Raw genomic sequence first — 24,126 nt, forward strand, 5'->3', positions numbered from 1 at the left:
AAGACTCCTGAGACCTGAAGGAGCATAGCAAGATGGAGGAACCTGAGGCTTACTGGACTGGACAGAAGTGAAGTGAGCCAAGAGTATTGGATCAGGATGGAGAGACAGCCAGAGGCCAGATCAGATGAGACCTTGCTAGCCAGGACAAGGTGTTTGCATTTTATTCTTAGTCCAAAGGAAAGCCATTGGGGAAATCTGCAGATTGTTAAAATGAATTTCCTCAACATGACAGAATTGGAGCGGGGAGTGTTTACTCAGCATATTATCTAGAAAACTTCACCCCAATTCCTCTAGCTTTCTCTGTCTCTTTCTCAACAATAGTGAAACTGTTTCATTTCCTTCCCACCCCCCCCCCACCCAAACACCTTCCTCTTTGGCATTGGTGTACCTATTCTCAGCCCCCCTGGCTGAGGATAGTCCATTGGGAATATTATTTCTCTTCTCAACTCTTCTTGCAATGAGAATCCTCATACTTTTCAAAATGGGAAAAATTCAGGTGAGTAAAATTCTTCCATTCTACATACCATCTACCTACTTAAGCCTTTGCTCAAGGGCACGGATTTATTTGTACATTCAAGAGTACTTCCTGTTCCTGGCCTTGTAGAACTCTTCCTTTGGATTTTTCTCAAGGGCCTTTGGAGATGCTTCCAGGTTAGGCATGACCATGTATTTCAAAATTTGGCCCATCAGTTCTTGGGCCTCGCACATGTGCCAACTCTCTGTGCCAAATCTCATTGGGTTTAATCAGGACCCGGCCAAGGCCTCTCCAAGGAACAAGAAGATATGATTACTTTATGGAAAGACTCAAGGTATTGGGTTGGCCAAGAAAAGTTTGTTTGGGTTTTTCCGTAAGCCATTGGCCACACATTTTTGGCAAACCGCTACAAGATCACCACAAGTGAGCTGGTGTGGATCATCCTCTCCCTTGCTGGAATTCACAAGGTGGTCTGGGGTGGGTGGCAACTGTGGAGGCAGGACAAGAATATAGTAACCTTCCAGAGGGCCCATAGTTTCATTGAGTTAGACAAGACTGTGGTCCATGTGATCAGTTTGGTTAGTTTTCTGTGATTGTGGTTTTCATTCTGTCTGCCCTCTGATGGATAAGGATAAGAGGCTTATGGAAACTTCCAGATAGGAGAGACTGACTGAGGATGAAACTGGGTCTTGTTCTGATGGGTAGGGCCATGCTCTTTAATCCAGTTTTCTCTGTTCCCTCCCTGTTGTTTGACCTGAGGCCAAACTATGGTGGAGGTAATGAAGATAATGGCAACCACCTTCAAAAGGTCCCATGCATGCACTGCTGCACTCAGTGCCCCCAACCCTGCAGCAGACAACTGTCAACCCATGCCTCCACAGGAGACTCCTGGACACTCACGGGCAACTCTGGGTCAGTCTCTTGCGGGGTCACTGCTCCTTTCTCCTGGGTCCTGGTGTGCATAAGGTTCTGTTTGTGCCCTCCAAGACTCTGTTTCCCCAGTCCTGTGTAAGTTCTGGTGGCTCTATGGTGGGGTTAATGGTGATCTTCTCCAAGAAGGCTTATGCCATACCCAGGTCTGCTGCACCCAGAGCGCCTGCCTCTGTGGCAGGCCACTTCTGACCCGTACCTTTGCAGAAGACACTCAAACACAGTTCTAGCCCAGTTTCTGTGGGGTCTCTGGGTCCTGGTGTACACAAGGTTTGTTTGAGCCCCCTGAGCATCTCTGGCAGGTAAAGTATTTGATTCTAAACACGATTTTGCCCCTCCTACCATCTTGCTGGGGCTTCTCCTTTGCCCTTGGACATGGGGTATCTTTTTTTGGTGGGATCCAACATTCTCCAGTCGAAGGTTGTTCAGCAGTGAGTTGTAGGTTTGGAGTTCTCATAGAAGAAGATGGGCGCATGTCCTTCTACTCCACCATCTTAAAAGTCACTATACACATGGATATCACCAGATGGTTGATACCAAAATGAGATTGATTATATTCTTTGCAGCCCAAGATGGAGAAGCTCGATACAGTCATCAGAAACAAGACCAGGAGCTGACTGTGGCTCAGATCATGAACTCCTTATTGCCAAATTCAGACTTAAGTTGAAGAAAGTAGGGAAAACCACTAGACCATTTAGGTATGACCTAAATCAAATCCCGTATAATTATACAGTAGAAGTGACAAACAGAGTCAGGGGATTAGATCTGATAAACAGAGTGCCTGAAGAACTATGGACAGATTTTCATTACATTGTACAGGAGGCAGTGATCAAGACCATCCCCAAGAAAAAGAAATGCAAAGGTTGTCTGAGGAGGCCTTACAAATAGCTGAGAAAAGAAGAGACACTAAAGGCAAAGGAGAAAAGGAAAGATATACCCATTTAAATGCAGAATTCCAAAGAATAGCAAGGAGAGATAAGAAACCCCTCTTCAGTGATCAATGCAAAAAAAAATTGAAGAATATAATAGAATGGGAAAGACTAGAGATCTCTCCAAGAAAACTAGAGATACCAAGGGAACATTGCATGCAGATTTGGGCACAATAAAGGACAGAAATGGTATGGACCTAACAGAAGCAAAAGATATTAAGAAGAAGTGGCAAGAATACACAGAAGAACTGTACAAAAAAGATCTTCATGACCAAGATAATCACGATGGTGTGATCACTCAGCTAGAGGCAGACATCCTGGAATGTGAAGTCAAGTGGGCCTTACAAAGTATCTCTATGAACAAAGCTAGTGGAGATGATGGAATTCCAGCTGAGCTATTTCAAATCCTGGAAGATGATGCTGTGAAAATGCTGCACTCAGTATGCCAGCAAATTTGGAAAACTCAGCAGTGCCCACAGGACTGGAAAAGGTCAGTTTTCATTCCAATCCCAAAGAAAGGCAATGCCAAAGAATGTTCAGCCTGGCACACAATGGCACTCATCTCACACGCAATCAAAGTAATGTTCAAAATTCTCTAAGCCAGGCTTCAACAGTACGTGAACCATGAAATTTCAGATGTTCAAGCTGGATTTAGAAAAGGCAGAGGAACCCAAGATCAAATTGCCAACATCTATTGGATCATTGAAAAAGCAAGAGAGCTCCAGAAAAGCATCCACTTCTGCTTTATTGATTACACCAAAGCCTTTGACTGTGAAGATCACAACAAACTGTGGAAAATTCTTAAAGAGATGAGAATACCAGATCATCTGACATGCCTCCTGAGAAATCTGTATGCAGGTCAAGAAGCAGTGGTTAGAACTGGACATGGAACAATAGACTGGTTCCAAATTAGGAAAGTAGTATGTCAAAGCTGTATATTGTTACCCTGCTTATTTAACTTTTATGCAGAGTACATCATGCAAAATGCTGGGCTGGATGAAGCACAAGCTGGAATCAAGATTGCCAAGAGAAATATCAATAACCTCAGATATGCAGATAACACCACCCTTATGGCAGAAAGTGAAGAACTAAAGAGCTTCTTGATGAAAGTGAAAGAGGAGAGTGAAAAAGTTGGCTTAAGCATCTTTTCATGTGTTTGTTAGCCATCCATATGTCTTCTTTGGAGAAATGTCTATTTAGTTCTTTGGCCCATTTTTTGATTGGGTTGTTTATTTTTCTGGAATTGAGCTGCATAAGTTGCTTGTATATTTTTGAGATTAGTTGTTTGTCAGTTGCTTCATTTGCTATTATTTTCTCCTATTCAGAAGGCTGTCTTTTCACCTTGCTTATATTTTCCTTTGTTGTGCAGAAGCTTTTAATTTTAATTAGATCCCATTTGTTTATTTTTGCTTTTATTTCCAGTATTCTGGGAGGTGGATCATAGAGGATCCTGCTGTGATTTATGTCGGAGAGTGTTTTGCCTATATTCTCCTCTAGGAGTTTTATAGTTTCTGGTCTTACATTTAGATCTTTAATCCATTTTGAGTTTATTTTTGTGTGCGGTGTTAGAAAGTGTTCCAGTTTCATTCTTTTACAAGTGGTTAACCAGTTTTCCCAGCACCACTTGTTAAAGAGATTGTCTTTACTCCATTGTATATTCTTGCCTGCTTTGTCAAAGATAAGGCATACAGATGGCTAACAAACACATGAAAAGATGCTCAACATCACTCATTATTAGAGAAATGCAAATCAAATCCACAATGAGGTACCACTTCAAACCAGTCAGAATGTCTGCGATCCAAAAATCTGCAAGCAATAAATGCTGGGGAGGGTGTGGAGAAAGGGAACCCTCCTACACTGTTGGTGGGAATGCAAACTAGTACAGCCACTTTGGAGAACAGTGTGGAGATTCCTTTAAAAATTGCAAATAGAACTACCTTATGACCCAGCAATCCCACTGCTGGACATACACACCGAGGAAACCAGAATTGAAAGAGACACATGTACCCCAATGTTCATCGCAGCACTGTTTATAATAGCCAGGACATGGAAACAACCTAGATGTCCATCAGCAGATGAATGGATAAGAAAGCTGTGGTACATATACACAATGGAGTATTACTCAGCCATTAAAAAGAATACATTTGAATCAGTTCTGATGAGATGGATGAAACTGGAGCCAATTATACAGAGTGAAGTAAGCCAGAAAGAAAAACACCAATACAGTATACTAACAGATATATATGGAATTTAGAAAGATGGCAATGACGACCTTGTATGCAAGACAGCAAAAAAGACACAGATGTGTATAATGGACTTTTGGACTCTGAGGGAGAGGGAGAGGGTGGGATGATTTGGGAGAATGGCATTGTAACATGTATACTATCATGTAAGAATTGAATCGCCAGTCTATGTCTGACGCAGGATACAGCATGCTTGGGGCTGGTACATGGTGATGACCCAGAGAGATGTTATGGGGAGGGAGGTGGGAGGGGGGTTCATGTTTGGGAACGCATATACACCCATGCTGGATTCATGTCAATGTATGGCAAAACCTATACAGTATTGTAAAATAAAATAAAGTAAAAATAAAAAGAAAGAAAAAAAATAAAAAATAAAAAATAAAAATAAAAAAATATTCTGGAAGCCAAAAAAAAGAAAAAAAGAAAAAAAAGTTGGCTTAAAACTCAACATTCAGAAAACTAAGATCATGGCATCTGGTCCCATCACTTCATGGCAAATAGATGGGGAAACAATGGAAACAGTGAGAAAATTTATTTTGGGGGACTCCAAAATCACTGCAGATGGTGACTTCAGCCATGAAATTAAAAGACACTTGCCCCTTGAAAGAAAAGCTATGACCAACCTAGACAGCATATTAAAAAGCAGAGACATTACTTTGGCAACTAAGGTCCTTCTTCTCAAAGCTATGGATTTACCAGTAGTCATGTACTGATGTGAGAGTTGGACCATAAAGAAATCTGAGTGCTGAAGAATTGATGCTTTTGAACTGTGGTGTTGGAGAAGACTGTTGAGAGTACCTTGGACTGCAAGGAGATCCAACCTGTCCATCCTAAAGGAAATCTGCCCTGAATATTCATTGGAAGAACTGATGCTGAAGCTGAAACTCCAATACTTTGGCCACCTGTTGTGAAGAACTGACTCATTTGAAAAGACCCTTAAGACTGAAGGTATGAGGAGAAGGGGATGACAGAGGATGAGATGGTTGGATGGCATCACCGACTCAATGGACATGAGTTTGAGTAAGCGCCGAAAGTTGATGATGGACAGGGAGGCCTGGCATGCTGCAGTCCATGGGGTTGCAAAGAGTCTGACATGACTGAGTGACTGAACTGAACTGAATTCCAGAGGACATTTACATCATCACTGCTCACAGAGGCCATGCTGATTTGGAATCCTGTGGCTTCAAGCAGCTAGGGCACAGCTTCATCCCTATAGAGTTTTCAGTTGGCTCTGCGCACCTTTCTCTCCTTCAGACTTGAGCAGCTTTGCAGACAGTGCAAATATTGCCCATGTTCTTTCATTCAATGAAGTCTAAGATTACTCAATAATACTTGACTATTCATCATTCCCGTAATAAGTGGAACTCCCCACCTTCTAAACTCAGTCTACTGTGCCCTTCTGGGTAGCCCTTCATGGGCATTCTCCCAGTTCTTTACATGTAGAATAGAACGGACTCCTTCTTTTTCTTCTCTCTGAGATGAAATTGGGAATTTGACATCTGAGTCCTAGTATCTGTCCACATCACTATGCTACCTTGCTTTAAGTCAGTAAGAAAATATGCCACCAAATTTGTAGTTTTTATTAGTCTCTTTGGGGACACTGGGGAAAGTGCCTAAAAAAAAATCTAGATGATCTTTCACATAGACATTTCTCAGTATTTCTAACTTCAAAATCATTTTGACCCAGATTTCTCTATAGCTCTGGTTGTGTTTTCAAGACTATCAGGGCTCCTGCCTCATATATCATGCCACTTTCTACCTAAGTTCTTGGGATAAGTCAGTCATGATGAAAATACACAATTAGCTTAGCATTTTATCTAACTTGTTGCTAGGTACCTTTGGTCAACCCTGAGAAAGTAGCCCTAAATATCACTTGATTATGTAGTTGTGTTGTGTTGTGTTACTCGCTTAGTTGTGTCTGGCTCTTTGCAACCCCATGGACTGTAGCCCTCCAGGCTCCTCTGTTCGTGAGATTTCCCAGGCAAGAATACTGGAGTGGGTTGCCATTTCCTTCTCCAGGGGATTTTCCCAGCCCCAGGATCGAACCCACATCTCCTGCATTGCAGGCAGATTCTTTACCATATGAACTACCAGGGAAAATATAGTAAATATATAGAAAATATAGTACTGCCCGTAAAAGGCCTATTGATCCACCCGTAAAAACAAAAGGCTAGATTCAATTCCAGATTCCTAAAAAATAGATTCTATGGAGGTTTTTTTTTTTCTTATTTTTTAGTGTTCTGCCCCATATTAAATTTCACAAATATCCAACTAAGGAGGGTTTCAATCAGTGCATCATACTGAAATGGTCTTAAGAATCCTTCTTTAGGTATTTACGACTCCCTCTGAAGTTCCCTCTTAAAATCAGCCCCTCAAATTTCTCGCCTTCTCTGTTTTCTGGACCCCTCCAAGTTCACCTCCATTGTCTGTGCACAGTTCTCCTCAGTTAAGCCTTGATCTGCACACAGGTTATACTCTGACATGCATCTACTCGTGGGAGCTTTGGGTCCTTTTCTGTTCTGACTGATTTTCTTGTGAGCCATTTCTTTTTTTTTTTTTTTAATATTTAGTTATTCATATGGCTGTATCAGGTCTTAGTTGCAGCATGAGAACTCTTAGTTGTGGCATGTGGGAATCTAGTTCCCTGACCAGGGATTGAACCCAGGCCCCTGCATTGGGAATACAGAGTCTTAGCCACTGGACCACCAGGGAAGTCCCATGAGCTGTTTCCTTTTCCCTCTTCCCATCCTCACCTCCACAACTCTGGTAAAGAAAAAATTAAAATAATAATAAAAATAAGAAGCCTTTCTTGGCTTTTGCTTATTGCTAGCACAAGGTTCTGTTTAATTCAACAAATGTGTATGGACTGCCTAATGAATATTATGGATGGCAATAATCAGAATTATAAGGTATTCTTAAAACATTGTTAAGCTCTTCAGATATTTTAGTGTGAGCTGTTTGCTTCAATTCAAATTCACACAGAGGCTGCTCTTGAAAAATTTCCCACAAGCCCAGGAAACACTCCTCAGATTTACAGCAATGAAAACATAAAGGAAGCCACTCACTTAGGGGCGACCAAGCTGTAGAGCAGTGATGAATGCCAAGCCAGGTTGCCAGAAACTGATTTATAAACCAGAATGCTGATTCATCAAATGAAATGGGAGATGAATCTGGTAAGATAACTGGCATCAATCATTTGAACAGGGCACACTCCCCGTTAATGAATAAGTCCATTGAAGAGACTAAATTGCAGATCTGAAGGCTTCTTGAGACAAGTAATTAGAAAGAAGAGGAAGGAATGTTAAGGGGCATTCTTTTAAACTCAGGTTGCTCAGACACTGTGTTCCTCCCAATCCTGAGGGTTTTATGATCTGAAAAATCTGGCAGCTGACACTGCCAGTTCTTACCTTTCAGGTGGTTTTTGTCCCTTCCTCATTCAGGCCACCACCCTTGTCTTGAGACAACAAAGTCCCAATACTGTTAGAAAGATTTAGGTTAGAGCTTACTTTGCATTCATGATACTTTGTCTCTTCTGCTTTTAGGAGACAAACTAGAGAATTCAGTACAAACATCTGGGGAACACCTTAAACTCATCTGCCACCTTTTAAAAAATCTATTTTATTGAAGTATAGTTGATTTCCATTGTTGTGTCAGTTTCTGGCACACATCAAAGTGATTTGTTATATATAACAGTTTGCATCTACTAATCCCAGATTCCCACTCCATCCTTCTTCCAAGCCCCCTCACATTTGGCAAACATGAGTCTGTTCTCTAGGTCTATGATTCTGTTTCTGTTTCGTAGATAGGTTCATTTGTGTTGTATTTTTAGATTCCATCTGTAAGTGATAGCGAATGGTATGTGCCTTTCTCTGTCTGACTTGCTTCACTTAGTATGATCATCTCTAGGTCCATCCATGTTGCTGCAAATGGCATTCAATCAGTCAGTTCAGTAGCTCAGTCATGTCTGACTCTTTGTGACCCCCTGGACTGCAGCACGCCAGACTTCCCTGACCATCACCAACTCCTGGAGCTTGCTCAAACTCATGTCCATAGAGTCGGTGATGCCATCCAACCATCTCATCCTCTGTTGCCCCTTTCTCCTCCTGCCTTCAATCTTTCCCAGCATCAGAGTCTTTTCAAATTAGTCAGTTGTTCACAACAGGTGGCCAAAGTATTGGAGTTTCAGCTTCAGCATCAGTCCTTCCAATGAATATTCAGGCAAATGGCTTTCTTTCCTTCTTTTTATGGCTGAATAATATTCCTTTTCATTTATGTATCACATCTTCTTTATCCATTCATATGTTCATAGACATTTAGGTTGCTTCCATTTCTTGGCTACTGTAAATAGTACTTCAGTGAACATTGGGGTGCATATATGTTTTCAAAGTATGGTTTTCTCCAGATACAGGTCCAGGAGTGGGATTGCTGGATAATGTGATAGCTCCATTTTTATTTTTTTAAGGAACCTGCATACTATTCTCCATAGTGGCTGCACCAATTTATATTCTCAACAACAGTGTAGGAGGATTCCTTTTTCTCACACCCTCTGCAGCATTTATTATTTGTAGACTGTTAAATGATGGCCCTTCTGACTGGTGTGAGTTGATACCTCATTGTACTTTTGCTTTGCATTTCTCTAATAATTAGCAATGTAGAGCATCTTATCATGTGCCTATTCATCAACTGCTTTTTATGTAGACCATTTTTATAATGAGTTATTTCAACAAATGAATAACCATGTCTGTTTCAGCTTAATGCTTATTAGCTTTAATTTTCAAAAAGTGGCCGTTTTTCCCATTCAGTTTAGCAACTACTTAATAAGCTCCTTGAGAGCAAGAAAACTCTTGGGAGGAAACAGAAATAAGCAAGACAGTCCTCTACAGAAATTTACAGAAAGGTTCAAGCAATAACAGTAGTGACACAAGTTGGGAATAATTATGGTACAGAATTAAATCACGTAAGACAGTCTTTTCCAGAAAATGAGATCATCACGCATCTGAGTGTGAGAACGGAGTGAGTTTTGAGCTGAACCTTCTAAGGCACATAGTTTTTTGCCAAGAGGAATGGGAAAGAGGCTGCTCTGCACAGTTGAAGAGATCTTGGTAAGCCACATTCTAGAATGAGAACAGCCCCAGGAATATTCAGAGACAAGTGATGACACGGACCGTATTTGAAGACTGTAAGGAGGACACAGGTTGGGTTGGCCAAAATAAACCCAAACAAACTTTTTGACCTGCCCTGCCAATTCTATTATGGCTATCAAAAGTCTAAACAAACAAAAAACACCCTCCAAAACACTAATCCTAATTGTAACCACAAGTGAGTTAGTTAGCTTGTATATTTTTCACTTTTCTAGGTAACACCCAAATTTGAAAAGCCAGGACAATTAAAAGATAAGTATTAAGGCAGTAACATAACATTTAGTGATTAAATAAATATGTTGGGAGCAACTTGATTATAATCAGTCATCAAATGCTGACCCTCAAAACTCTATTCTTAGTAAAATGAAACATGCAAAATTAGTATAAAGCCTTTAATTTCTCAACTTCTGGCAGTCCTGTTCAGCTCTAGAGTACCTGGTTATATGTCATTCTCTATTGTGTAATTTCACTCAGAGGTGTTGTATTTTTTGGTATTTTAATTGGTGAAAAATCGATAGTTAATCAGAAAAGAGTTGGAACTGTTAAATGGCAAGATTATCTTTAATTCATTTGTTTTTACTAATTAAAAATGAATAACTTATTTTCTTTTTATCTGTCATATAAATGATGGAAAGGAATCTCACTATATCTACCTTAGGACTTTTTTTTCTGAGTCTTCTCTCATCCAGATTTCTGAGGTATAAAAATGACTTTCTGCCTTCACATAAATTGCCCCTGAAATGTTTCTATAGTTTAGTGACAGCCATCTTCCACTTACTTCCAGGAGAAAGACTCTATTCACGCACTGTTCAGGCTCTTTCACTGGCTTGAGCAGCTTGCAACAGGGAAAAAAATGTGACATTATCAAAGACTTTCTTGTGGCTTTTACTGTCCGCTGTCTTCCAGTAACACATACTCATACCTAAATGCTGAGGGGTGAGAAGATGGAGTGAAGAGACCAGAATGAATTGACCTCAGGAAGACAGGGGCTTTCTAAGATGAAGTAGGAAAGATGTTGATGAGGTAGGAGCCACTTTAGGAATAAGTGTTTCATATGGTATGTATTTTTTATTTCAATTCATTCTTGATTCAGCTCAAAGTAAAAAAAATATATTGGAAGAATGTTATTCTACGTGGCCATTAGAATTGACAAGCCAGCCCAGGGCAGGATTGTGGGCTGATCAGATTCTGAAATGCAGTGGCCTCACTTGCCTCCCAAATTTCTGTTCTTACTGTGACTTGAGCCAGTGACTTACTTCTCTACCATTAGATCAATTTTCTAACTTATCTAATAGAATTATACATTCTTGGTATTATAGTAATGATTAAAGTAATGCCATGTATAAAACATAAGCACAATACCTGGCACAGAGTAATCAGGCAATCCAACATCATGGATAAATAAGAGATATCAATCTCTTAAGAGATAATAAGAAATAAGAGATGATAAAAATAGATGTTGTTTCTTTATAGCACCTATTTCTTTGGTGTAGGTGGTTGTATACCTCTTTTATAAAAAGTATGTCTTCATAGACTATAGGGAACACATGGCTGTTCCTGGGACACAATGTAAATGGATCCGTCATTATGCACAGTGGAGAAATAGAAGAATTTGGGAACTGGCATCCAAACCATTGAATCATGAAGACATTATTAGTATAGGAATTTCCAACTAGCAAATTTCTCTCTCTCTCAGAGAGAGAATGTCCTTTCATGTCAGTACAGGAGGAGATTCAGTTCAGTTCAGTTCAGTCGCTCAGTCGTGTCCGACTCTTTGCGACCCCATGAATCGCAGCACGCCAGGCCTCCCTGTCCATCACCATCTCCTGGAGTTCTCTCAGACTCACGTCCATTGAGTCTGTGATGCCATCCAGCCATCTCATCCTCAGTCGTCCCCTTCTCCTCCTGCCCCCAATCCCTCCCAGCATCAGAGTCTTTTCCAATGAGTCAACTCTTTGCATGAGGTGGCCAAAGTACTGGAGCTTCAGCTTCAGCATCATTCCTTCCAAAGAAATCCCAGGGTTGATCTCCTTCAGAATGGACTGGTTGGATCTCCTTGCAGTCCAAGGGACTCTCAAGAGTCTTCTCCAACACCACAGTTCAAAAGCATCAATTCTTCGGCCCTCAGCCTTCTTCACAGTCCAACTCCCACATCCATCCATGACCACAGGAAAAACCATAGCCTTGACTAGACGGACCTTAGTCAGCAAAGTAATGTCTCTGCTTTTGAATATACTATCTAGGTTGGTCATAACTTTCCTTCCAAGGAGTAAGCGTCTTTTAATTTCATGGCTGCAGTCACCATCTGCAGTGATTTTGGAGTCCCCCAAAATAAAGTCTGACACTGTTTCTACTGTTTTCCTATCTATTTGCCATGAAGTGATGGGACCAGATGCCATGATCTTTGTTTTCTGAATGTTGAGCTTTAAGCCAACTTTTTTGCTCTCCTCTTTCACTTTCATCAAGAGGCTTTTTAGCTCCTCTTCACTTCCTGCCATAAGGGTGGTGTCATCTGCATATCTGAGGTTCTTGATATTTCTCCCGGCAATCTTGATTCCAGCTTGTGCTTCTTCCAGTCCAGCGTTTCTCATGATGTACTCTGCATAGAAGTTAAATAAGCAGGGTGACAATATACAGCCTTGACGTACTCCTTTTCCTATTTGGAACCAGTCTGTTGTTCCATGTCCAGTTTTAACTGCTGCTTCCTGATCTGCATACAGATTTCTCAAGAGGCAGGTTAGGTGGTCTGGTATTCCCATCTCTTTCAGAATTTTCCACAGCTTATTTGTGATCCACATAGTCAAAGGCTTTGGCATAGTCAATAAAGCAGAAATAGATATTTTTCTGGAACTCTCTTGCCTTTTCGATGATCCAGCAGTTGTTGGCAATTTGGTCTCTGGTTCCTCTGCCTTTTCTAAAACCAGCTTGAACATCAGGGAGTTCACGGTTCACGTATTGCTGAAGTCTGGCTTGGAGAAATTTGAGCATTATTTTACTAGCATGTGAGATGAGTGCAACGGTGCGGTACTTTGAGCATTCTTTGGCATTGCCTTTCTTTGGAATTGGAATGAAAACTGACCTTTTCCAGTCCTGTGGCCACTGCTGAGTTTTCCAAACTTGCTGGCATATTGAGTTCAGCACTTTCACAGCATCATCTTTCAGGATTTGAAATAGCTCCACTGGAATTCCATCACCTCCACTAGCTTTGTTCGTAGTGATGCTTTCTAAGGCCCACTTGACTTCACAGTCCAAGATGTCTGGCTCTAGATTAGTGATCACATCATCATGATTATCTGGGTTGTGAAGATCTTTTTTGTACAGTTCTTCTGTGTATTCTTGCCATCTCTTCTTAATATCTTCTGCTTCTGTTAGGTCCATACCATTTCTGTCCTTTATCGAGCCCATCTTTGCATGAAATGTTCCCTTGGTATCTCTAATTTTCTTGAAGAGATCTCTAGAGACAAACAGTAAGCATCCACTGGAATTCACCTACCACCAAGTATAGATAGTATGTCCGTGTATGTATACACACACAAGTACAGCACCTACCATGTATGCTGATATAACATGGGGTGGGAGAGGGATTTGTTGATGAATTCTTATATCTTTAAACACATTTGGAAGCTCATGAGAGAGTTATCTTGTATTTATTTATCATAAAAGTTATCACCACAAAAATGGTAATTATGTTCATTTTGATCATTGGTGATCATTTTACAATATATTCATGTATCAAATCATTTGTCTACCTTAAACTTACACAATGTTATATGTCAAAAATACATCAATAAAGCTAGAACAATAAAAACTATATATATATATATGTTCAAGTCCCGTAGGTTTAATTTTAGAAAATACTAGTCAGCACACTTAAGCTGCTGCTGCTGCTGTTGCTAAGTCGCTTCAGTCATGTCAGACTCTGTGTGACCGCATAGATGGCAGCCCACCAGGCTCCCCCGTCCCTGGGATTCTCCAGGCAAGAACACTGGAGTGGGTTGCCATTTCCTTCTCCAATGCATGACAGTGAAAAGTGAAAGTAAAGTCGCTCAGTTGCATCCAACTCTTAGTGACCCCATGGACTGCAGTCTACCAGGCTCCTCTGTCCATGGATTTTCCAGGCAAGAGTACTGGAGTGGGGTGCCATTGCCTTCTCTGACACTTAAGCTACTCTCTTGAATTCTTTCTCTTGAATCTTGATATCAAGCTCAGAGTCACTGATGTGCTGGTAACTCTTCAGACTTCCTAAAAGTACTTCACAGAGGAAAGGGGGCAATGTTGAAGTTGATCAGCTTCTCCTGAGGGTCTTGGACAAGTTGTGGTTCAGAAGTCATAATTATTAGAATGCAGTAAAATAATAGGTTGTATCTGTATTATGTATGACATTCCATCCTAAGAGAACTCAGGGGGCAGAACCCCATAATCAGAGTACTATTTCTGCAGGAAAACATATGAATATTCACACTAAGTATGATTTTTTTTAATGATCATAAATAGCCTTAAGCAGTTTCAAGGGCATTTCTGCCACCAGATGATTTATATTACTGAAAAGCAGCTTTCAGTTTTTAGACCTTCTAGGAATTCTGAATTACAAGTAAGGAACTGCAGATCCATAGTGAATTCAGCTATCCAGGGAATCAGTATAAGACTCGCATTCCTCTCTGTTTTTCCACAGCCCCTAAAAGATTGGAAATTACTACTAGAATAGCCCTATATCTTGTAGTTTAATCAAGATGGAGAATTTGTGAATTATGTAATCACAGACATGCATGCGTGCTCAGTCCCTCAGTCATGTCTGACTCTTCTGCTACCCTATGGACTGTAGCCCGCCAGGCTCCTCTATTCATGAGATTTCCCAGGCAAGAATACTGGAGTGGGTTGCCATGCCCTCCTCCAGGGGATCTTCCCAACCCAGGGATCGAATCTACATCTCCTGCAGATCCTAATTTAGCAGGCGGATTTTTACCACTGAGCCACCTGGGAAGCCCCAGTCACAAACATAAGCACCTAAAAATTTATATACATATTGCATTATATTTATTGTCCTATATAATTCTTCTTTTAGCAGCATTTACCAATGCATCCAAGTAGCCCCACTTGAACTAATATAGATTGCTTGCCTGGCCCAATGCAAACATCTAAATCATTGAAAAAAGACTTGGAAACCATAGCTGGAAATTAAACACCTATCTCTGCAACGAGATATTATGCAAAGAGAAAATGAGTTGAATACTTGAATCTGGAGCCCCTTCTCAGCTTCACTTGAAATAATTCTGCCTGAAAATTGCATAACATGAGTTCACTGATAAGAAAAGCAATGAGTTTTAATAAAATAAGTATGTCTAAATTTAAACTACCTTTCAGATTTCAAATGGTGTAAGGGAAAAAGTCCCTCAAAGGTTTAAAACCTACTGAAAACAAGAAAAGAAATGCAGAATAAGAATAAAGCAAGCCAAATCTCTACATCTATATCCTGATTTATATTTAACAATCCACCTATCTATTTATCTAGCTAGCTAGCTCTCATATTTTATTCAAGCCACTGTTAAAATGCAGAGTTATCAATGGAAAGCTAAAGACAGTTGCTCCCTTTCAAGTAAAATCTGACTTTTATGTATGGAGAACACCATCTTATGCCTCCTGCATCTTCTGTCTATCAAAAAAACATTATATAACATACTGATGCTCCAAATGTGGCTTTGTAAAGCTTTGAATCTAGGAGGGGCACCAGAAATCCCCTTCGATTAGAAGAACTTGCAATCTAGTTAGAAAAGATGCTACTAGGGCCATGTGGATTGAAAGGGCACACAATATGCCATAAAGTGTTATGCCCATGATAAGAGTTGCTTGATTATCAAGCATTCACATTCACAGCTAGTACCTCAGAACCCTTATTTTCCCATTTGGACTCTGTTCAAACCCAGAGACCACATGTGCCTTGGTGGAGAAAAAAGATTTATTACACTGAAACATGAAATGACCGCTCTGTAGGTCTGAAACTCGGGCAATTCCATACGGTGCGCTGTAACCTAAGATGACTTGATCTGAAATCTATTGCCCTAGGTCAATTCCTCTTTTGTGCCTCTTCTAACCTTAAGCCTGGACATTTTGTCCTGGGGCAACAGCCACTCCCTGCTGCTGCTGCTGCTGCTGCTGCTGCTGCTGCTGCTGCTGCTGCTAAGTCGCTTCAGTCATGTCCGACTCTGTGCCACTCCCTACCTACCCTAAAATCTTTGTGCTTCCACATCTCCCAAATGCTACCTACTTAACCTGGAGTTTGGCCATTGCCTAGGCATCTGGCCAATGGGCTTTTATCTGCCAACTCTTCTCTCCAGACTTGCAGGACTCTGAGAGTGAGTGCTTTCTTAAATCTTCCCTAGGCACCCTGTTGGACTCAGCCTAGTTCCAGCTCTGCATGACATCACACTTGATCATCAAATCCAGAGCTGTCTGAATTCAACCGTCAGAATTCAATTGAAAAGGTCCCGATCCTAGGGAGATATTTTTCACCCTAATCACATTACCTCCTCTGCTGCATTTGACCCTGTGAGTCACTCTGTCCTTCCCGAGATTCTTTTCTTACAAGTTATCATGAAGTAGCTGCCTTTGTTCTTTGTTTTGGGTCCTTTGTTCTTTTGTTACTCTTAACCAAACAATTGCCACTCACCACTTGGAGCTCCCAAGCTTTGGTCTCCTGTCCTCTCCCCTTTTTAAACTCTCTCTGGACAATGACATCCCAGAATGGCTTTGACTATCAACTATGTGCTGATGGTTCTCTTAACTCCAGACATCTACTCTCCATTGCCATCTAGACCTGGAGATGCCACAAGGGTCACAGATTCAACTCTTCCTCCTCTTCCAGTGCTTACTTTTTTTTTTTTTAATAGATTTATTTATTTTTCCATGCCTGGCCTTAGTTTGGGCATGTGGGATCAAACTCAGGCCCGTTGTATTGGGAGCACAAAGTCTTAGCCACTGGACCATCAGGGAAATCCCCTCTTCTAGTGATTTCTTTTCCAGTTGGTGACACTATGTGTGCATGTGTGCTGTCGCTTCAGTCATATCTGACTCTTTGAGACCCCATGGACTGTAGCCCACCAGACTCCTCCGTCCATGGAATTCTCCAGGCAAGAATACTGGCGTGGGTTGCCATACCATCCTCCAGGGGATCTTCTCAACCCAGGGATCGACCCTGTGTCTCTTCTGTCTCCTGAATTGGCAGGTGGATTCTCTACCACTAGCGCCTCCTGGGAAGCCCAGGTGATGATATACAGTCACCTAAATTAGGACTTTGGTATTCATCTCTGATTTCTCTCTCTTGCTTCCCCATGGACCAATCCACTACCAAGTCTCTTCTTTCTCTTTTAGTTAAGGATTTCTTAAAACTGTTTCTTCCTCCTCATCTTTTCTAAAATGGAGTGTTGTTTTTTTGTTTTGTTTTGTTTTGTTTTTGCAATGAAGTTCACTATAGTTTACCCAAAGTCCTTCTCCTATAAGATCTCTGAATGTGATATTTGCCCTCTCCTCTGACAACAGCATCAGAAACATCTAGAAACTGATGTCATGATAGCATCAATGATTTTCATACCCCCTTGTATAAACATAATTTCCACAGAAGAAAAGATTTTCCATATTGATTTTTATTACACATGTTAAAAAATGAGATAAAATACTTGTGCTTTTAAAACAATTTTGAACAGTGTTTCTATAAGAGGTAAAGATACACCGTATGCAGTGAGTCCAATTGCCATTTGTTTTGACTATAAAAACTCTATTAAATCTAAATCTCTAGGGATATAACCCAGGCATCTGCAATTTAATAAATGCCCGAAGCAGTTCTAACATATAGTCACAGTGGATAGCCGTGTCCCAACAGATTTGGAAGAGAGATGGCAGGGAAGACTTTAGTGAAGAATTTGAAAGGAAGTAGATATATCATCAGGCTTCCATGGTGGCTCAGATGGTAAAGAATCTGCCTGCAGTGCAGGAGACACCAGTTCGATCTTTGGGTCAGGAAGATCCACTGGAGAAGGAAATGGCAACCCACTCCAGTATTTTTGCCTGGAGAATTCCATGGACAGAGGAGCCTGGAGGGCCACAGTTCATCGGGTTGCAAAGAGTCAGACACGACTGAGTGACTAACACACACTCAGGTATATCACCTTCAGCTCATGTTACCTACCCAGCCAATCCTGCTAAAATTGGTAGGAATATAGCAGCCAGATTTATCAAGGAGGCCCTCATATCTTTACCAGTAAAAATGAGAGGGTTGCTTTCTATGATCTCAAAAATTCTCAGTAGCATTCTGAACTGAGTAAAACTGAAGAGTTATATATAGTAAGGGGGGAAAACTTTTCCTAGCTCTTAGATACCTGATGTGTTATTTCTTCTTCTAGCCTGCATCTAAAATGCTTGGTTCACTAATAAGCGTACACTCACTGTAACTCACATTAAATGATCTAAGCATCCAGGAAGATGGTAATATGGAAAGTCAGCTGCAAGGCTGGTATGTGGATGGGCGATTTCAAAAGCTCTTAGCTCTTGATATCAGTAAATGTATTATATTTTTCCTTCCTTATAAAATTCATGTACTGTTTATTGCTTCTATAGTCCTTCTGAGTGTGTAAAGGCACCTCTCACTCATTCTCATTCTTAAAATGCTCCAGTTCCTTGGTGTATAAGAAGGAAAGCTACAGTTGGTTATAAAAACGTGATGGATGATTTAGGTGGCTGTATTCAGCTGTAAGCAATAAACGCTGAGCTTGGCAGAAAATACTATAGGCAAAACGCAAATGATTTACTAGCTATCTAAAGCACATGAGATTTGTAATGCATGAGGCCCTCAGGCCCATCACTTCTCTTCAGTAATGGGAAACAATATTTTGGTGAAAAATGACACGTTTAATTTCAACTCTGTGTTGTAAAACAAAAAGGCAGTCTAATTTTCATTTTATTATTTTTTCTTTCATAAAGCATCTTTGCATCTTATTGAAAGTACAAATGGTTTCTTAAGAAGCAGAAAGAGTAGAGCATGTTAGAAAAAATATCTGCAGTAGACATTTATTATTGGCTGCATGTTTGCACATGGCTGGTGAGATCAAAATGAGAAACTCAGAGTGCTGTGATGGATCCATGGTATTCTGAGACTCTCTGGAGAACTGATTCTAATAGCCTAGCTCTTTGAGGCAGATGTGTATGTATCCAGGTGATTGCCATGGTTACATATGGATACTGAATACAGTTTTGGCATTTTCCCAAAAAATTTAAAAAAGGAAAAAGCCAGAGTAAAAACATAGTAAGAGAAGTAATGTTACCCACTGAACTGAGGGTAAAGCAATGTGGTTACAAAGGACCATGAGCTCAGATCCCACCTCTATTGATGATATATAGCGTGAATGCCATAAACTTTCTGCATCTCATTGTATCAGCCTGTGAAATACTGATCTATTTTGCAATTTCAGTGTGAGAGATAAATAAAACCTCTTCCAAGGCACTTTGAAAATAGAGTCTGCATTTCAGAATAAATGTTAAACAATAATATGATGATGGAATAGCTGACACAATGCAAAGTTTAAATAGAGCAGAGTAACTTTCTAATTATGGACTACATTTTATTCTTTGTAACTGTAATTAGAAAGCGACCATATTCCCTTAATTAGAAAGTTAATTAGATTGTGACCTCTTTTCCTATCTTATTGTCTTGGACTGTAGGCCAGAAGTAAATTACAAATTCCACTACCTACATGCCTAACCTCCCCCCAACCCCACCCTCCCCCAGTAAGACTGTTAAATATGATTACAAGGAATAAATTAGGACTTACAAGTCAGATAGGCTATAGAATAGATCTCCCATTAGAGAAAAGTTGATCTGGATAAATGAAGAAGATACTTTTCGAGGTCAGGTGTACAAAGTAAGATCCCTAAATTTGTTCTTCAGGATGCTGGTTCTCATATTTTTAGTATGCATGCATGATAATCACCTGAAGGACTTTTAAAACACAGATTTCTGGGCTCCACACATAGAGGTTCTAATTCCATGAATCTGGAAAGAGTGGGACTTAAGAGTTCCCATTACTAACAAGTTTCTAGGTGCTGCTGATGCTACTTCTCTAGAGGGCATACTTTGAGAGCTATTGCCTTAAAATATTAATAGTGTTAAGCTTCACTGTTGTTGTGTTATCAAATACGTTTGAGAGTTTTTAAGAGTTGAACAAAGCTAAGCAAAGCTCTTTAATGTGTGAGATTGCAGAACCTTTTATAGCTTATTATCAAGAGTCCAAGAGTCGGATACAACTGAGTGACTGAAAACACACACACACACACACACACACACACACACACACACACACGCTTTGGGACTCTTAAAGAAGGATCAAGTGTGCCTGCATGCTCAGTCGTGTCCGATTCTTTGTGACCCCATGGACCGTAGCCAGGCTCTTCTGTTCATGGAATTCTCCAGCCAAAAACACTGGAGTGAGTTGGCATTTCCTTCTCCAAGGGACTCTTTCTGACCCAGGGATCGAACCCACATAGTGTCTCCTGCGTCTCCTGCATTGGCAGGCAGATTCTTTACCACTGCATACCACCTGGTAAGTCCTTGGATAAAGTATGCATTGCTCCTCAAATAGTCAAAGCTATGGTTTTTCCAGTAGTCAGGTACAGATGTGAGAGTTGGACCACAAAGATGCTGAGTGGTGAAGAATTGATGCTTTTTTGATTGTGGTGCTGGAGAAGACTCTTGAGAGTCCCTTGGATGGTAAGGAGATCAAAGTAGTTAATCCTAAAGGAAATCAATTCTGATTATTCATTGGAAGGACTGTTGCTGAAGCTGAAGCTCTAATAATTGGCCACCTAATGCAAAAACTTGACTCACTGGAAAAGACCCTGTTTCTGGGAAAGACTGAGAGCAGGAGGAGAAGGGGGTGGCAGAGGATGAGATGGTTAGATTGCATAGACATGAATTTGGGCAAACTCTGAGAGATAGTGAAGGACAGAGGAGCCTGGCATGCTGCAGTCCATGGGGCCGCAGAATCAGACATGACTTAGCTACTGAACAACAACCTGTTACGGTGTCTCTACAGTAAGTCCCCTATATACGAAACTTCAAGTTGCAAACTTTCAAAGATGTGAACGAGTGTTCACATGTCCAATCACGTCTGGAGTACATTGTCACATTTGTGCATCCTCTACAAATGGTTGTGTTTTGTGTGATTTACTGCACAGTAATGTATAAAGTAGTACAGTATCTTTCTTTATTTCAAGCCCAGGATGTCTGAAAACAAGCATAAAAGAGCAGTATATAGCCAATTGTGTTAGATACCTTGGCTAACTTTGCTGGACTTACGAACACACTCTTGGAACAAAACTCATTCGTATGTAAGGGACTTACTGTAATTTTCTTTAAAATATGTCAGCATTGACAGTATAACAGGCCATCTGTATTACTCTTAGTTTATGCTAAACTCTAGAGGTTGTGAGTTGCCCTTATAGTGATAATTTCCAAAGGAAATACAAGCACTTTGATTCTTTCCTCAGAACTCCACCAGAGGATTTGCTGTGAGAAGGGGCTGTTAGAATGATTGGTTAATTAGCACCCAGGGATCGAACCTTGGTCTCCCACATTGGAGGCAGATGCTTTAACCTCTGAGCCACCAGGGAAGCCCTTAATTAGCATTAACAGCAGAATATTAAGAGTTTTCATTGGTGTAATTAGTGATTTTTCCATGTTTATACTGGTTCAAATATTATAGAGACACTCCCTACCCTTGTATGAACAAGGTATAGAAATCTACTAATGTGAGAAATCGTGTTCGTAATTTGATTCCTAATTCTGGAAGCTTCTTGAGTGCCTGGTTCCTACTAGCCTAATTAACTGAATTCTTTCCCTCTCATATTATCATATTTGCCTAGGGTGAAATTTTTATGCAAAATGATTTTGGATCACTTTAAAACAGATTTGTGACTCCACAGTGTAGACTAGATGTTTTGTGATTGCTTCTTAATAAATGTCTAAAGGAAAATTTGCTTTGCCATTTGCCCACATTACAGTTTAGGAGTAAGCTCCTAGAGCAAGAGGCTAACCCTTCTCCCACTTCTAGCCAGTAGCAGTTATGGATATCTACAAGAAAAGAATGTAATAGTTGCCCCAAATGACATTGCCTTAAGTCAGATCAAAACACTCCCTTTACTCCCCATTCCTATTCTTGGTGGAGTCTTTGTGAAGCATTTCCTAGAACCAGTGCTCTTGAGAAACACTTGAGGAAATGCTGTGTAATTATTTTCAACCTCTTAGAACAAAGGAGGCCTATGTCACAGGAAACCAAACAGCATTAGTAAACTGTTCTGTAACATCTCTGTTGTGGTCTATGTGAAAATTCCATAATAGAAGCACAAGAATCACACAGAAGCAGAGAAGTGGAGGAGGGGCAAAGAGTTCATGTTTATGTACGTGGTAGCAGTTACCTAGGGAAATAATAACTTGAGAGAAATAATCAGTTTGCCTTACTTGGTGGTATAAATTGCATTTTGTCTTGAAAAATAGTGCTCTAGAGCAGTGGTGTTAGGCAAAAAAAAAAGTTGTGCACATAAATCATACTTGGAAATTCAGAGATATTCCTCTGGTCTGCTCTTATTTTGCTTCATTGAAAGCGAGATGCTCCCTTGTACATAATCTCAATATTGAGTGAAATGTAGAAATCTCATATCTAATATGATGTTACATACAAAATAGATGCTCAGTAGATATCTGTATTTGCTTTGGGAATCACTGCTGTTCATACACTGTTGTCATTTCAATGTCAACTTATATGAGCTTAGATTCTGTTTTTAAAGACAGGTATTTTGATGGTACAATGATCCTGGTCTAGGCTGTTGAATGAGTGCTAGTTTAGGCCAGAATTGATGGAGAACACTCTGTTCTGGAGTTAGACTTGAGTCTAATTGTTGCCCATATCATTTACCAGCCCCAGAATACTCTGGAAAATTCCCTGATTTACTTGAGTTTCAGTTTGACACTCCCAAAATATGACTAATAGAACCTTACCTCATAGGATGACTCATTCATTCATTCAACATCTGTTGACTATCTACATGTGACAGGCACTGCTCCGGGACTTGGAGGGGGAGAGTACAGCACTGAACAAGCATAGTAACTATTGTCATGGAGCCCGTGTCTAGTTGAAGACAAGAAGGACCACCACCAAATATGTTGTATCATATCTGAGGATGGTGAGCACCATGAAAAAAAAAGAAGTCGGGATAAAGGGGCAAGAGAGAATTATAAAGCTGCTCTCTTTATTAGGAATCAAACACAGCCTTTGTGATCAATGGACACTGAACAGACTTGAAGAAAGTGAAGTCTTCTGTCTGTGCTGCAAGAATAAAATCAGGTAGAATGTAAAATACATTGTAAAATATCTGACCCAAGATAGGTATGCAGCATATGGTATATATCCCATTTGATTACGATTATTTTTATCCACATGACCGTGGATGTTGATGCATGTTCATAAGCTCATGCCATTGTTCAGTAGACAAACCTGAGGAAGGAATTCCTAATAAACAAAAGACGCTCATAAATGAACTATCACTTAAGGAAAGCACCAGACTCCTTGACATCACTGCAACAGGTGTCTAAGCTCTGACACTGCTTAAAGTCAGAGCCTTTTATGATCAGCAAAAGTTTGTGCTTCCAGGATTGTTGGTAGGGAAAATGTGTGGGATAGTAGCTGTTAAAAATATTATTAGGGACTTTCCAGGCTGTCCAGTAGTTCAGACTCCATGCTTCCAATGCTTAGGCCATGGGTTCGATCCCTGCTTGGGGAACCAAGATCTTACATGCCATGCAGCATGGCCAAAGGAAAAAAAAAAGTAAAAAATAATATCAGCCACCACCATCAATTACTTTGTATGCATCATGGAATGTGCTAAGTGTTTTATGTTCACTGTTGCTTTGAATTCTCCCAGCAATCCTGTAAGGTAGATATTGTGAGCATGCAACTTGCTCAGGATCACCCTGAAAGTATCATGCCTAAGATTGGAGCCTGGAGAGATGTGAAAACAATGTCCGTGTCCTTAGTCACTACATTCACAATGTAGAATGTAATGGCAAAAAAAGAAAATTATAAAATTGTATGTGTTAAAATTATATAGATTCTAGTTAACAGTATGGAATAAATAACTAACCTTTTGCTCCTGACTTTGGAACCCAGATTTCTACATGTTTTGGGTTGGGTTTTGTTTTGTTTTGTTTTTGCTTGTTTTTAAATGAAAAGTGTATTTTTGATGGGACTTCCCTGGTGGCTCAGTGGTAAAGAATCGCCTGCCATTGCAGGAGATGTGGGTTCAATCCCTGGGTCACGAAGATGCCCTGGAGAGGGAGATGGCAACCCACTTCAGTATTCTTGCTTGGG

The 24,126-nt window shown here is 40.3% G+C and overlaps 1 protein-coding gene and 1 non-coding gene across 2 annotated transcripts in view; one reads left to right on the forward strand and one right to left on the reverse strand.

The window, feature by feature from the left end:
• The window catches only part of IL1RAPL1 (interleukin 1 receptor accessory protein like 1), a 1,455,753-nt gene that overhangs the window by 1,320,294 nt on the left and 111,333 nt on the right, over positions 1-24,126 (forward strand). The gene's annotated exons all lie outside the window — the stretch shown is intronic.
• Positions 7,218-7,289, reverse strand: TRNAG-CCC (transfer RNA glycine (anticodon CCC)). The gene has a single exon. It is a non-coding gene; the product is annotated as a tRNA-Gly (tRNA).

This window comes from Ovis aries, chromosome X, assembly GCF_016772045.2.
Source record: "Ovis aries strain OAR_USU_Benz2616 breed Rambouillet chromosome X, ARS-UI_Ramb_v3.0, whole genome shotgun sequence".
In the NCBI taxonomy this organism is placed as follows: Eukaryota; Metazoa; Chordata; class Mammalia; order Artiodactyla; family Bovidae; genus Ovis; species Ovis aries.